General features: G+C 41.1%; 1 protein-coding gene across 3 annotated transcripts in view; it reads right to left on the reverse strand.

The window, feature by feature from the left end:
* The window catches only part of LOC129711677 (uncharacterized), a 160,100-nt gene that overhangs the window by 44,266 nt on the left and 101,846 nt on the right, over positions 1-13,988 (reverse strand). For 2 of the 3 annotated variants that reach the window (XM_055659553.1, XM_055659524.1), the window contains one exon: positions 9,117-11,489. The exons of the other annotated variant lie outside the window; for it this stretch is intronic. The gene's annotated coding sequence lies outside the window, so the exon portion shown is untranslated. Of the gene's footprint in view, positions 1-9,116; positions 11,490-13,988 lie in introns of those variants that run through there. 3 annotated transcript variants of the gene reach the window in all.

Consider the following 13,988-nt stretch of genomic DNA (forward strand, 5'->3'; position numbering starts at 1 on the left):
CCTGTACCTCTTTGGACTGTGGGAGGAAACTGAAGATGTCGGAGAAAACCCACACGGTCACGGGGAGAACATACAAACTTCATAGAGACAGCACCAATAGTCGGGATCGAACCCGGGTCTCCAGCGCTACAAGCTCTGTAAGGCTGCAATTCTACTGCTGCGCCACCGTGCTGCCCCCAACCTTTCAGCTTAGTTCAGGCCCTCAAGTCCTGGAAAAATGTTGTTATGTGTGTTTTTAATTTCTTCAATTGCAGTGACTGTAAGCCAATGCATTAATGGGGAAGATCAAGCTTGGTCCAACACTGAACAATTTCTTCCAAAGCCCCCATGTAATCACATGGCCACATTAACCTTCCACTGCACCCACAATTCTCATCAAGTTCCTGTCTCACTGTTCCAGCCCAAGTAGGATGCTGTGGCTCAGCCCCACATGATGGCCTTTCATCCCCTTAGGCAATGACCTTGGTCCAAAACTCTACAGCCAAAGAAAACAACCACTTGGCACCTACTCTCTCTGTCCATTTCAGAATTGTGCAATGAAATCATTCTCTTCTATTTTAATTAATATTTTTAGGAAACAAAACATACATTTCCATCCAAGTCAATGGTCTCATGTGAATTGATTCAGTCATGCTAGATACAGCAGCCACAGCTAGCACAAAGTTCAGAAGTCAGATTTGAAGTGAATTTGCCTCCTTAGCTCAGTACGACTGAGCAGCATTCTGGTCTAACTGCTGAGAGAAGCAACACAGGGGAAAGTGCCATCATCTGCTTAATTCAGAAATCGGAGGTGCAAATGGATTTGGAATCCTGGTGCAAGGTTCCCAAATAGTTCATTTGCAAGTGGAATTGGTAGTATGAAGACTAATGCAATGCTAGCATTTACTTCCACAGGGCTAGAATACAAAAACAGGGATGTAATACTGAAGCTCTATAAGGCACTGTTCAAACCGCATCTGGAGTATTGTGAGCCGTTTTGGGCCTCATATCTAAAGAAAGATGTGCTGGCATTGGAGAGGGTCCAGAGGAGGTTTACGAGAATTATCCCATCGATCATATTGGGTTAACATATGATGGGCATGTTAGATGGCACTGAGCCTGTACTCGTTAGGGTTTAGGATGAGGGGGACCTTATTGATACCGAATAGTGAAAGGCCTGGATAGAGTGGATGTGAAGAGGATAATAATAATAATAATACATTTTATTTATGGGTGCCTTTCAAGAGTTTCAAGGACACCTTACAAAAATTTAGCAGGTTGAGGAAAAACATGTAAGGGGAATGAAATAAATAGTAGAGACATGACTAGTACACAAATTAAAGACAGAATTTAATTCAAAACACAATATGAGGCAATTAATGCACAGATGAAAAGGGAGGGGGACATGAGGCTAAGGATAAGCAGAGGTGAAGAGATGGGTCTTGAGGCTGGACTGGAAGATGGTGAGGGACACGGAATTGCGGATCAGTTGGGGGAGGGAGTTCCAGAGCCTGGGAGCTGCCCTGGAGAAGGCTCTGTCCCCAAAACTACGGAGGTTGGACTTGTGGATGGAGAGGAGATGTGGATCTGAGGGACCGTGAGGGTTGGTAGGGGGAGAGGAGGTCAGTGAGATACGGGGGGGGCAGATGGTGGTGGACTTTGTAGGTGAGGACCAGGATTTTGTAGGTGATCCGGTGGGAGATGGGAAGCCAGTGAAGTTGTTTGAGGACTTGAGTGATGTGATGCCAGGATTTGGTGTGGGTGATGAGTTGGGTGGCTGCGTTCTGGACCAGTTGGAGTCGGTTGATGTAGGTGGAGCTGATGCCAAGGAGAAGTGAGTTGCAGTAGTCCAGTCAGGAGGAGATGAAGGCATGGATGAGTCTATGTTTCCACTAGTGGGACAGTCTAGGACCAGAGGCATAGCCTCAGAATAAAAGGACATACATTTAGAAAGGAGATGAGGAGGAATTTCAGAGGGTGGTGAATCTGTGGAATTCTTTGCCACAGAAGACTGTGGAGGCCGTCAATGGATATTTTTAAAGTAGAGTTTGATAGATTCTTGATTAGTAGAGGATGGCAGGGATTAAGGGAAGATGGCAGGAGAATGGGATTAAGAGGGAAAGATAGATCAGCCATGATTGAATGGTAAGTGCATCCTTTCTTAGATAAGGAGACCAAATGAATACACTCCCAATGTGTTCTCCCCAGGAAACTAAATGAGTGCACTTTCATCATCCTGCATTCAAATCCTCCCCTAATGAAGACCAACATACTATTTGCCCTCTTAATTGCTTACAGCTTACCTTCAGCAACTTGCATGTACACCTCCCTTTGAACATCACCCAACACTATAAATCAATATCTTGGATTACACTTTTCCATTGTTTGCATCAAGGTGGAGAATGCCTTTTTATTCTCTCTGCCTTGTTCTTACGTATGCACTTAGCTTGTCAATATCTTCTTGAAACCTCTTTGCATTTTCCTCCATATTCACAATTGCACCTAGTTTAATGTTGTTAATAAATCTAGGGACATCTTTAAAGAAGTCAGGCAGAGTAATCAAACATGATTTTCCTTTCATAAATCTGTGTTGACTCTTTTCAATCCCATTGTTCTTTCAAGATTATTCTATTATTTGATACAGGTCCCAACAATTTTGCTGATACTGATGTGAGACTAACAAACTTGGGGACTAACTAAGTTTCCAAATTTAGGTTCCACGACAAAAGGAATTCTGATCTCCGGAGATTTCCTACTGCTCTCGTGCGGTACCTGGCCTTTGTTTGTCTTGACATAATACAATACTAATTATTGGATTCAGGCAGAAATTGAGAAACCTGTATCATTTTAGACCCTACACTATGATACATTGTAATCTTCCTAAATTTGATTGAAATAATAGCATTCCTGAAAATAGAGAAAACCAAGTATTTATGATGTCACTGTTATCAGTCCACAGTCATTCATGTTCAAAATCAGGATAGATAAATATAGAAAAAATCATAACTTCTTAAGCACTGGAAAATTAATTACTTAAAGGACTGTAAAAATAAAGCAATTTTGTCAGATCAATTTGAGCATAACTTGTGCATAACTTGATTGTTGCACGTGCCACATTACCACAGTAATTCTGCTTCAAAGGTACACTTTGGCTATGCATTGTCTTGCGGCATCCTGAGATCTTGTCTGGTGTTTTATAAGAGCTAATCTTTCTTTCTTGCTGAATAATTCACAAATCTCAATGCCTTGGAAGAAGGGTGAAGAAGGGTCTCAACCCAAAACGTCACCTATTTCCTTCGCTCCAAAGATGCTGCCTCACCCGCTGAGTTTCTCCAGCATTTTTGTCTACCTTCGATTTTCCAGCATCTGCAGTTCCTTCTTAAGTATTTATGCCCTGGTGAGATCAGAGTTTACAGTCCTGATGGCCTGTGGGGAGAAACTCCGTCTCATCCTCTCTGTTTTTGCTGCGTGACAGCGGAGGCACTTGCCTGACCGCAGCAGCTGGAACAGTCTGTTGCTGGGGTGCTAAGGGTCCTTACACACCTTACACTAAGTAGATGGTAGCTTTGATCAAATCAAAACCTGTTTCACATCACAGTGTGCCAAAAGACTAGGCTTGTATTCACTAGAGTTTAGAAGGATGAGGGGGAATTTTATTGAAACATATAAAATTATCAAAGGACTGGACAAGCTAGATGCATGAAACATGTTCCCAATGTTGGGCGAGTCCAGAACCAGGGGCCACAGTCTTAGAATAAAGGGGAGATCATTTAAGACTAAGGTGAGAAAAAACTTTTTCACCCAGAAAGTTGTGAATTTATGGAATTCCCTGCCACAGAGGGCAGTGGAGGCCAAATCACTGGATGGATTTAAGAGAGAGTTAGATAGAGCTCTAGGGGCTAGTGGAGTCAAGGGATATGGGGAGAAGGCAGGCATGGGTTATTGATACGGGACGATTAGCCATGATCACAATGAATGGCGGTGCTGGCTCGAAGGGCCGAATGGCCTCCTCCTTCACCTATTTTCTACGTTTCTATGTTTCTAAAACATTTAGAAACGATAAACATGACCAATCAATTGATTTAAACACTACAACTTACACAATAAAGTACAAATACAGCAACCCTTCATTATTATGTAGCTCTATTTAAAAGATTTTGGTTATAGACGGACCTACCGACCTTCACCGCCAGCCTAGACTGTCGTTGCCAGCCCACACAGCCTCCTTGCCGCAACTTCCATACCGGACCTATACTGCTACCGCCAGCACACACAGCTTCATTGGCTGCTTCCACGCCGCGCCTGCCACAACCGACTCTTACTTACACTCCAACCTCCTGTGGGCCTCAACCAATGGCTCTGCCGATCCTTGCTTCTCCTGGATTCCAGGTCTAGTTCCAGACTGAGAGTCTCCAGCACTTTGTGTTCTTTTGTGTATTAACCAGCATCTGCAGTTCTTTGTTTCTGCTGCTTATACAATTACATTCAATTACTCTGTAATGGGGTCAAGGAAAGAGCGTTCACGTCGCGGCCCTGTTTCCACCAATCTTTCCACCACCACGCACAAGAAGCACAAGAAGCAACAAGACAGATACCCATTGTATGCAGGTGCCGAGAGGTGTGTTCAGCTCTGGCTGAACAACTTCTAATCCTGTGTGTGGACTTGATAAGAAGAAGACTCTGTAATCCCTTCCTCGCTTATAGCAGATAATCGGCAATAATGGACACTATTCACACCCCCACCCCCAATGGTCCGTTATAATGAGTATTTACTGTAATGAGATATTGACATTTATGAGTCAATATTATTTTTAAAACTGCATAGAACATTATGGCTCACTTTGTTAGGACTGGCAGGGAGCTCGAAGTTTACTCTCCTTTGCCACCTCCTGGTCCAGGTTACTGCAGTTCATTTCCATTCTTAGGGCATGGATGTTACTGGCAACTCCAGAATTAATTCCTAGTTTCCTCGGGAAAGCAATGGTGACTTGTCTCAAACTGCCATAGCCAAGTGCTGAAGTATATCAGTTAAGTGTATTGGTTTGGCCCCAGTGAAGTTATGTTTCTCAAACTTTTAAAGCTGCATCCTTCCAAGCAGAGAGAAAATATTCCATTACATTATAGATGGTAGAGAAGCTTTGTAGGGTTGGGATATGAGCAGCTTGCTCCAGAATATCTAGCTTCTAACCTGCTCTACTAGTCGCAACAACACGTTTTTGACTGGTCCAGTTGAATTTTCTAATCAATTGTCTACCCCAAGCTATTGACGGTGAGGAATTGGGTAATTTTGGTGCCATGAATAGTCATGCAGACTCTCTCCTGACACAACGTGAACAACTGCTCTTTATTCACCCACTGACCAAGGGCCTATGTACACCCTCCAATTTATTTTAACATTCAAGCAACACACATTTTGGTGATTGTTTTTCTTTTGCAAGTACCTGTAATAAAGTAACCATGAACCAGCCTAACATGACAACAACTGGATATGGTTTAGCCAACTTTCAATGTGAACAGCTGTTGAAATATCTAAATATCTTTCATTTTTTTCAGATGTCTGACAGATAGTGGATATAACTATACCTGCTGAGTGGAACCTACGTGAGTAGGTGCATAATCACCATCCCCCTGCTCCATTTCCACCTGTCTTCATGTCTTTCTGAGCAAGGGAGAAGGATGAAGTGAACAGTCTGATATCACCCGAAGACCTTGACTGCAACTTTACTTGCTGGTTTGAGTAGGAGAGTTTGTGTGAACATTCCGGCTTGATGTTCTTACTGGGAAGTGAATTGGGACAAGAGAAAGCCCAAATTCAAGTTTCTATTTCAACACACTACTTGCCATTTTCATTATCCAAGGCCAGTGTGTATACTGCCTATGATGAGTGGTTTGCCTTTATGTCTGAGGGGGCAGATAAGATTCAGTCATGTTCTTAGATCAGGAGTTGGGGTGTATATAATAGTGTATATAATGTTAGCTGTAACTTTAAGAATGGTGTGATTTGCGTTATGTGATATATTCATTATCTTATCAGTCTCATGAATATGTGTGAGTATATGCAGTGTACTTTTGTAAAATAAAGAAGACCCACACAGGCAGCAGCGTGCACTGAAAACCTGTGCTTGTTTCGATCTAAGTGCTACTGCCGAAGTATCTTCCAGGAGTCACATGTCAGCCCTGAAGGGCATCATAAAGTCAGGTCATTGTACCTGCGGTCCACATTGTGATGACCATTCCTGATGCTAGCAATTTGGCTTTAATTCCACAGGTGTCATTATGCGACTTGAGTCAATAATTTGGCTGCTGGACGCTAATCCAAAAATTTAACACCATTCCACTGTACTTAATGCTACCTTGTGGAAACAAAATTGCTCCTTTGAAACACATGAGGAAAATCTAAGACCTCTTGCCCTCAGCTCCCCACTTCACATGTTCAGGATACTTCCTTGACCTAGATAAGTATCAGTGACAGCTCCCATTTCAGACAGGCAGCTGACTGGAATTGGGCCTAATGCTAGCAGGGTCAGGAGTTCTTGAGGCCACCTCTCCCTTTCCCACCAACCAATTCCCACTCAGTCTTGTGTTTAAACTCTAATGCACATAACTCTACTGTTCTGTTAACTCATTTTCTTCCAAGCATTTAAAGCATATTTTTAAGTTACTCTTTTTAACATATGGCAGCTGGTAAAAATAATCATTTTCCAGGCATCAGCCATGATATGCTGCATAACATCCCTCTAATTCCTTTTTGTGAATAACATTCAATTGAATCCTCTCATTGCATTTTAAAGAAAGCTTTAATTTTTGCAGTAATTCCTTTGCTCTAATAGGATTATTAGCATCTAAACCGCACTTTCCAGTTGCTTCCCCACACTAATTAACTGAACACACTCTAATTAACGTTCAGTAACTGAAGTACAATTCCTCACGCTAACTCCTTCGTTCCACAAAACTGATTGGTTGTTCGTTGCATTATTGCGTTACATTAATGAGGACAGTGGAAACACTTGAAATAGATCAGCTTCTTATATACTAATGTTTACATAAAGTTTGCATGATCTCAGCTGTGATGTTAAATTACTCTTTTTAAGATATGGTCTGAAGAAGGGTCCCCACCCGAAATGTAGTCTGCCCATTCCTCCCACAGATGCTGCCTGAATCATTGAGTTCATCCTGCACTCCAGGTTTTACTCAAGATTCCAGCATCTGCAGTTTTTGTGTCTCTGGCATCATTTGATATTTTTGTACTAATCAAGGGAATATAAATCAATTTGCGACCATCTGTGTTGGACCTGTTAATTGGATGTTAGACCTCTGACTTCTCCCTTATTATCTCGTCAGAAGTGTGTTGGCTCAGCTAATTTTTGATTATTAAGTGTTACTGCCTGACGTGTTAGCTTGAATAACTAGATGTGATTTTAGAGTGCTTTAGAATGTGACATTCAGGTAGGAAGAGATGGAGCATGCATGATACACACTCAACCTATTTGTACCAGACCTGAGCAGCCTGACCATTGTCCTTTAAAATAATGCTGGCGGTCAGTCAAAAGAAAGACGAATAATTGTTCAATTTGTATTTAAAAACACATGTAAAAATGAGTTGGGTTGTTTAATACAGTGCTGAGATTTTTCTGTAACTTGAGTTTTAAGGAGGCTATTCATTATTTGTATTTTATTTGTAACAGTTGTATATTGAATTGAAAACATATAATAAAATTTATGGGTGTTTTTTGGAAAAAATTAGAAAAACAGCTGGACTTCCTTACTGATCAGAGTGGAGCATTTCCTTTAATGATATGTCCAGAAATGGACTGTTTCCCTGGGGCCCTGTAATTATATTGAGCCAAGAACTGGGTCAGGCATCTTACCATGTTGGTGGTGTTTATTAGTAAGATTAAAAAATCTATCACACTGGTACCAGAGCAACAGATCGACAATATCTCTCTACTGAAGATCCCATTGAACAAGATGATTGCTGTAAGAGAAGCAAATCCTTCTTATGATTTATGAGGATTACTTCTAAGATTATTTCTTTTGACAAGTCACTTAATAGAACAATGTGCAAAGTCATTTTAATGTTTAAACCTTATATTTGCAACTTGCTTTGTGGATTTTCTGGGCTTAAAATTGAGAGTAGTTTCCCTGTCCCATTTACAAATTAGTATTCCTTATATCACTGAAGAGGTGTGACTTGTGGATTTCTTAAGTGATTGGCCACTGAAGATACAACCGTAAATTGATTCCATCTGCTGCCTATTTATAATTTATGTTTCCATTTAAAATTTCACTACAAGGAACAATTCATGAACTTCCAATAAGTTGTCCCTCAGGAAAGGTATATATTCAACAAATGCAGGATAGGACAAGGAGAGCAGATTATTTTGAGGTTGAGTTGAGTTTGTGCGATGTGTCTGGTTAATTACCTGAGATATAAAAGCACATCTTCAAATGGAGACAGAGTGGATTATTCTGACCTGCTAATTACTTGGAGAATGTGGATTAAGGAGCAGCAGCAGTTTTGATTGCTGTATTAGTCCCTTGTTGAATCCATAAAGAATGTCAAACAAGTTCCAGTTTTTCAGTTAGGGAAAAAATCTTTAGATGATAAATATTGATAAAACATTTATGGGAGAGATTTACACCATAGTAGAAAAAGAACAGAGGTCAGTAATAGCTTATACCATTGAGTTAATCACCTTAGGATACGAATGCAAAATAGGATACTGCATCGATTATCTGTTACGCCACTGAACAACACTCATTTCCATAGACTCAAGACATTGCAAGATGCTGGGAGGGTTTCCTCCGGGTCTAGCCAAATATCTTGCCAAGGATAGGTCTTGTGCACTTCATTTGTTCATCACTGGGGTGGAAGTAAACCTGTCAGTCCGTTTCAGTGTGTCTTTGTAACCCAATTGTGATCAGCAGCTTTACTGAATTGTGAACAATGACCTTCTGATCTTTCTTTTCTCTGAGTTCACACTTCAAAGTCATGAGAGACCATCAACGTTTTTTTTCAGTGAATCTGTTTGTTCCCGGCAGCCAACAAGCTGGGGAGAGTGGAATGCTCCCTGAACATTCAGCTTAAAAGGGGGGCTCATATTATAATAATTAGATCAGCCTGCAAAAGATCTGGGTTTTTAATATTTTGGAATATGGGCAAAGTGGAATGTAAACTTGTGTAATCTGCCATACAAGGCTGCACGGCGGTGCAGTGATGGAGGTGCTGCCTTACAGCGCCAGGGACTCAGGTTCAATCCTGACAATGATTGCTGTCAGTATGGAATTTGTACGTTCTCCCTGTGACCTACATGGGATTTCCCCGGGTGCTCCGGTTTCCTCCCACACTCCAAAGATGCACAGCTTGTCGGTTAATTGGCTTGGTAAAATTGTAAATTGGCCCTAGTATCTGTAGGATAACGTAAGAGTGCGGGAATCGCTGGTTCATGTGGACAGGGTGGCCGAAGGGTCTGTTTCCACAGAGTATCTCTAAACTAAACTAAACCAAACTAAACTCAACATTCTCGTGCTTCTATTACATTTCTTCTCTAATAAACTGGTTATAGCTGGTTCATTGCTTTTCAGATTGGCATGCTCCTCAGTCACATAGATCATGAGTTTGTAGTAGTAATCCTTACTGTTTTCAGTATGTAGCTCATTTATAAAAGGTTCATTGTTCTCCGTCTGGTACATTATTCTGCATTCATTTGTGTACGGAGGTAATATTTCAGTTCATGTGAATGGTGAGGAGCTTATGGAAGGGGACCTGTGGACCAGGCATGAAAAAGTATCTGAAGTGGCCTTGAAACATAACAGCTTTTACTGTCATCACTTGAGCTAAGTTTTTGGAGCAGACTGTTTCCAACTTGGTGAGGAAACCTACCAAGCCACAAACTCTCCATACTGGTGAGAATGTTTCTTTTGTGCAGCTTAAACCAACACAGCAAGCGTTGTGAAAATATTCACCCTGACACATAATCTAAAGGAATGCACCAGCTTCAGCAGCTGGTCCGAGCAGTTAGCCTGCGTTATAAAGCTGCCCTTTTCTGTTTGTCCCATGTCAGGAGGATTAAAATCAGGCTAATAATACAATTGATGAGCAGACTATCTGCCAGCTCATTACCCACTGGCACAATTGGAAATTATCCCCAGAAGTTCAATAATCAAAATTACAACCAGGCAAATTTCCTCAAGAACTTTCCCTGTTTCCTCATATGAATTTTGATGCACTTTGGAGAATCAAGGTGCAATAAAAAATGACCCATCTAGAAGATCATGTTCAGTCACATAAACTTGTTCTTATCCAATGTTGTAAATGTCTTCATTTACCTGTGCCTGTTGTACATACATTATATCCTATGCAGCATTTTAAATTAATCTACTAACATCAACACAGGGAAGAGATTCAACAAGTATAACTTTGTTCCAGAACTAGATCTACTATTTGTTTTTGTAATAGATTTTCTTTTGCATTCCCAGCCAGCTATATTCTGTGTTACTTAATCCAAGAAGAATGTTATTCTTTAAGACTGCTGGAGGGATAGGGGAAAGACTTAAAAGATTTCAACATTCCCCTCTCCCCTCCGATCGCCAGCATTACTACACTGCCCCCCTACCAACCACGAATTCTGAACCCCTTCTCAAGCACAGCGTCATGCATTTTCTGTTGCTGCCTTCTGCGCTAATTTGTTCAGACCTTGACAGAAACTTGGCGTCTGTAAGTCCTGACTCTGTTTCTCTGACAGGCCGGCTGGCAGCTCTCAGCTGGGCTGCAGGATGTACTAATATTTATAGGCCTGTGTAGGTCTCCTGGTCTGTTGAAATAACACCACTTTTGCAGTTGACTGCTGCTCTGTGGCGGGCACTTACAAACAGCCATCAAGGGAGGGGATTTGGGCTAGGTTTTCATGAAAACATTAAATGTTTAACTTAAAGAGAAAAAAAGACTAAATTAAACTGAGCAGTCTCCTTCAGGCAAAGTATAAATAATGATGTCACTCTGAACGAATATCTCACTTCCAAAGGAAACCTCAAAGGAATTAGTGTGCAATATTGCTAACAAGCATTTTGTACAAACTAATGCTCAGTCTGCGGCTTGTCCTCTCTGTGTACTTAAGTTACTGGGATATTACTGATAAGAGAAAAATGTACTTCTTCCAAAGTGAAAGTTACTTTGCAGATAATTCTCTGGTTACATTTCTGATGCAGCCAGATTACCCCGATGTGTGTTCATCCTCTTCTGGAGCACAACATTTAAACTTGAAATCGACACGAGCTTAATGTCAGATGCAGAAATGCTGCTGCTTCAATGCCACAGATTTTACAGCTAAATGTATTTTTGCTAACAACGAGCTGCTTTTCTAAAGCACTACTAATTCCTGCGTCCTATCTTGTTTCTGATTTATTTCTCGCAAACAATTGTTTAGTGCACGTTCTCGCAGTTGTCTTTTAGGATCTGCCGGCCATGGCAAATTTTCTGTTTTCCCTTGAAGCCAAACTGCTCTTTAATCCTAAAAGAGGTAAAGCAAAAACACAGCTGTATTTGAAGTGCTTTCACACAGTAACGCCACTGTTCAAATTATGTAAATTGTGTTCACAAAATAAAACATAATTAAAAGATTAGAAATATAAGCAGTGGGAAGCTACTCCCACTCTGCTTTGCTATTTAATAAAATGATGGTTGATCTTTTAACCTGGTGCTATTTTCCTATGCTAACTTCATGTCCATTGATCCTCTTTCTATTAATAAAACTATGGATCTCTATTTTGTATAACTTCAGTGACAAACTTCTGAGTCTAGAATTCTCAAGATTTAAGATTTACTATATTCTGGATTATGAAGCTTCTTTCCATTCAAGTCCTGGATGGCCAATTCCATATTCTATGTCTGTGGTTGTTTGTTTGTTCTGGACAGCCCAGCCAGGGGAAACACCATCCCATATCTACATTGTCAAACCCTTTAAGATTTTTGTATATGTTGACCCTTACACTCTTGACCCTTTAAAAGAAAACTAACATAAGATTTGCCTTCCCATTCTCCTGTTTTACCTGAATGTTCATTCTCCCAAGATTTATAAAACACTCTTTCCAATTTTCCCACTAAAGTCAATAACCTTATATTTGAATGAATGAATAAGTTTATTGGCAAGTATTCACATACAAGGAATTTGCCTTGGTGCTTCACTCACAAGTGACAACATGACATACAGTGACAGTTAGGAATGACACATAAAACATTAAACATTAATAATAAAACATTATTGATTAAACATGTGATTTAAATAGAATACTAGAGCAAAAGGAGGCTACAGATTTTTGGTTATTGAGTAGAGCTACTACTCGTGGAAAAAAAGCTGTTTTTATGTCTGGCTGTGGCAGCTTTCACAGTCCGGAGTCGCCTTCCAGAGGGAAGTGATTCAAAGAGTTTGTGGCCAGGGTGAGAGGGGTCAGAGATGATCTTGCCCGCTCGCTTCCTGGCCCTTGCAGTGTGCAGTTCATCAATGGAGGGAAGGTTGCAGCCAATAGCCTTCTCAACTGATCGGACGATTCGCTGCAGCCTCCAGATGTCGTGCTTGGTGGCTGAGCCAAACCAGACCATGATGAAGAAGGTGAGGACCGACTCTACGATGGCCATAAAGAATTGGACCATCATTGCCTGTGGCAGATTGTGCTTCCTCAGCTGCCGCAGGAAGTACATTCTCTGTTGTGCCTTTTTGATTGTGGAGTCGATGGTCCCCCCCCCCCCCCCCCCCCCCCCCCCCCCCCATTTAAGGTCCTTGGAGATGATGGTTCCCAGGAACTTAAAAGACTCCACAGATGTGACTGTGGTGTTGTTGATGGTGAGTGGGGTGAGGGGAGGGGGAGCTCTCTTAAAGTCTACAATCAATTCCACTGTCTTAAGAGCATTTAGCTCCAGGTTGTTGCTATGGCGCCAGGACACATTTTCCCACAGGATATTCCATCTGCCATGTCCATGTCTGTTTTAATTAACCTGTGACATCTCTCTGTATCCTACTTACAGTCAACATAAGCCCCCAGCTTTGTATAATCAGCAAACCTGGATTTGATTCGATTGTTCAAGTCATTGATGTAGATAGTGAACAGTTGGATCCCAGCCCCCAACTCCTCAGTACTATACACAGCTTCCCAACCCAAAGAAATCTTCCTCTGTTTTCTTTCCAAACTTCAATTCATGCCGTTATGGTCCAATTCATGGACCATAATGGTCCATGGTGTTTTCGGGTCTCCCCATGTTTTGCAGCAGAAGCAGTTTGATGGAAGTTCTTAGTCTTGCCGGTGTTGGGTTTGAGGTCCATCCTCGTATATGCTTCAGTGAATGAAATGACGACACCCTGAAGCTCAGCCTCTGAAATACAAGTGTTTGTATACTGTAGCTTGCCCACTGAGTCTTTGGTGCTATGAACCATGTATTAATTCCTCAGATGTTAATCATTGATTATTTTACTATCATACCATGTGATTTTATATCCTTGTCTGCCCTAAGCAACTCATACCTTGCTGCCTGCTTTGTTCAGATTATGGTTCCTGATTTCAGACTGAACCAAATCGTCTTCAATTTTTTAAATAAAACTCTTTCATATTTTGATCCACTGTCCCCTAACAGCCTCTTAAAATACCAGATCACCAACTAATTATTTCCCTTTGCACAATACCAGATTATAAAAAGCCTTTTTCCTTCATTAATCCTTCAACATATTGATCTCGCTAACCATTTCTTATCTACTTCAAGGAATCATCCTCCAATGAATGACTGGTTTGCCCAGTCAATAGTTGATAGAAGACCGTATAACGCACGCTTGTTATATGCACCTTCAATTTCCTGATTTATACTTTGCCCTAATTGCCACTGCTCCTTGGATGCCTATATACAAATGCTCCTTGACTCCACTCAAACTAATTCTGCTTCTTGATTTTTGGAGATAAGATCCTTTCTCTCTGTTGCCTTTATGTCTTTAGACTTTAGTCTTTGGAGTGTGGGAGGAAATTGG

This window comes from Leucoraja erinacea, chromosome 2, assembly GCF_028641065.1.
Source record: "Leucoraja erinacea ecotype New England chromosome 2, Leri_hhj_1, whole genome shotgun sequence".
NCBI lineage: Eukaryota > Metazoa > Chordata > Chondrichthyes > Rajiformes > Rajidae > Leucoraja > Leucoraja erinaceus.